Source organism: Protopterus annectens, chromosome 2.part0 (assembly GCF_019279795.1).
Source record: "Protopterus annectens isolate FY-2018-M chromosome 2.part0, PAN1.0, whole genome shotgun sequence".
NCBI lineage: Eukaryota > Metazoa > Chordata > Ceratodontiformes > Protopteridae > Protopterus > Protopterus annectens.
The window spans coordinates 1,128,792,380-1,128,794,879 of NC_056728.1; the positions used below are offsets into that span (position 1 = coordinate 1,128,792,380).

Below are 2,500 nucleotides of genomic sequence, written 5' to 3' on the forward strand. Positions count from 1 at the left end.
TCAGCAACCAGATAGTGCTTTTTGGCAATTGAGAATTTGGGTTAGGCTCCTTAATGGACTCATGAACTCCATGTCCAATAACTATTTATGAACCTATGATGTACTTTTAGCTTCACATAAATAAGGGTGGGTAACAGCTCTGAATGTCAGAGCAAATGGCATATGACTTTCCTTAGGGAACCCAAAACAGTCTTAAAAATTAATAATATGAGTGTTGATGAGAGTTTGAAGTCTGCCAGTTAACTGAGTAGATTGAAACCATGAACTGCTGGCAAGTTGTTTCTTGTAGTTCATCTTTCTGCTGTGTGAATCTGAGCGGGTTATTTGACCGGGCAATGCTCTGTGGTTTTTGGGACGTTAAGATAGTCTCTTTGATGGTCTCACTGGCGACAAACCTGATGAAAACTTATGAACCTAAAGACAGAACATGTTTTAATGGATGCCCACTACTATGTGATGATAAGGGAGATGAAAGTAAACTTTTTTTTTGCTTTACACTACTGTTGGAATATATTAGTTAAGGAGGATTGTGAGTGCTTTGAGCATTCAGATAGGCTATTAAAAAGATTGTTGTGTGAATACCTTTAGCTTCACATGAATGATAGTTGGTGGCAACACTAGTTGTTGAAGCAAACATCATGTGACTTTGCTTGTGGACATTGAACAGGCTTAAGAAAGTTAGTAATGTGAAACTATACGCTATTGTCAGGCTGCTGCTTGTGGTCTGGGGATTTCATTTCCACAACCTTATCTGCCTATTGTGTGACTCTAGGCAAGTTACTTGATGAAACTGTGCTTTGGGTTTTTTGGAAGGTTAGGGTGGATTCTTTAACTGCATGTCTGGTGACTACAAATGAAACATTAAGTTTAGATGAATACAAACTACCATATGATGCAGGGAAGATTACTTTAAAATCACATTTTTTTTTCTTTCTGTGCTATATTGGTGCATAGTTGAAGTGGGACTGTATATGCTTTGAGCATTCAGATAGGGTTATTAAGGGATTGTTATATGGGTACCAGTAGCTTTACTTAAATAAGTGATCAGTGGTGGCTCCAGATGTTAAAGTGGGTGGCATTTAACTTTGCTTGCGGAACTTAAACAGTCTTAAGGAAGTTAGTGATATGAGTATTTGGGAGAGTTTGAAGTAGCTACAGTGGATTAAAACTGTGAACTGTTTCGTGTGGTCCATGGCCTTAGTCTACCTACTGTGTGGCTCTGAGTGGGTTGCTTAACTAGACAGTGCTCTGGGACATTTGGAAAGCTGGGATAGTCTCCTCGGCAGTCTCGCTGACTACATATCTGATAACTACCTATGAACTTAAAGATTAAAGATATGTTTAAATTGAAGCAAACTAATACACAATAACAAAAGATTAAAATAAAGTCTTTTTTATTTCTTGACCATTGTAATCTACACAGTTTTTTAATTCTATACTTATAAATAACATATATAAATAATTTATTGAATGATATATAGTGGTCTGCATATTTAAAGTAAGGGCAACTAGCATAAATCAGTGTAAGAGAGTAGGTTCATAGGTGTGTACTACGCTAATGGCCCTGGAGCCTTTACAAGCCTAGCCCATAGGATTACTCTGGTATCATGCCACCCGTTAAACATTTCCTGAACTAAATGATGCAAAAAAGTCACCCAATTAGAATGTACTGATTAAAAAAAAAAAAAAAAATGTAAAACCTAATTTCACTTAGGCAAGCATGATTTGGAACTGGCTTTCATTATAACAGTTAAAAAGGATGTCCTTAAATTTAAAATAAAAGCAGTGATTTTCAATAATGTTTTCTGTCTGACTGTGTTGCTGCAAAACACTTCTTGTACTTTTCAAAAGAGGATGCTGTTAGAAAGCTCTGCTGCATTTTTTGGAATTCCGGCCTGAATCTCAGACTCAATACCACAATTATCCTGCCCACGGAGGATTTTGAAGTAGCCATTATCACCCCAGTCTGTATTCCATGAGTTAGCAGCCAGCCAGTAAGGAGTGTTGTTTTCTATGCCCCAGCCCAAGATCTTAATATCATGACCCCCGACTGCTTCTCCAGTGTGATGCTGGTACACACCTGATTTATAGAGCAGGAAGTCCTCATACAGCGTGAAGGCCCCCTCCATGTGTCCATTCTTTTAAGTTTCTTCCATTATGCTTTCAGGAGAGGAAGGGACACTATAGGCAGATCCACCGTAAATCCTGTCCTTTTCATATGAAGGAGTATAACCAGCATCACACTTTTTCACACAGAGTGGCGTGTCACCTCCTTCTCCAGAACATGGTGGCCATGAGCTATTCACATGATGTTCACAGGGAGGAATAGTATATGGCCTGCAACCTATGCCAGAACCATACAGCCCCCCAACACCAATCCACTTTCAGTCCAGTACTGCCACGCTCCCGATGGATAGCCACCATTGCATCCCATTCCACACTCAAAGCCGTAGCATGAAAGCAGATCTTCAGCAGATACCTCCACATTTTGCTTTCCCCA

The 2,500-nt window shown here is 39.2% G+C and overlaps 1 pseudogene; it reads right to left on the reverse strand.

Annotated features, from left to right (window-relative positions):
- Window positions 1-1,822: 1,822 nt before the first annotated feature.
- LOC122792819 overlaps window positions 1,823-2,500 on the reverse strand; it is a 117,710-nt pseudogene continuing 117,032 nt past the window's right edge.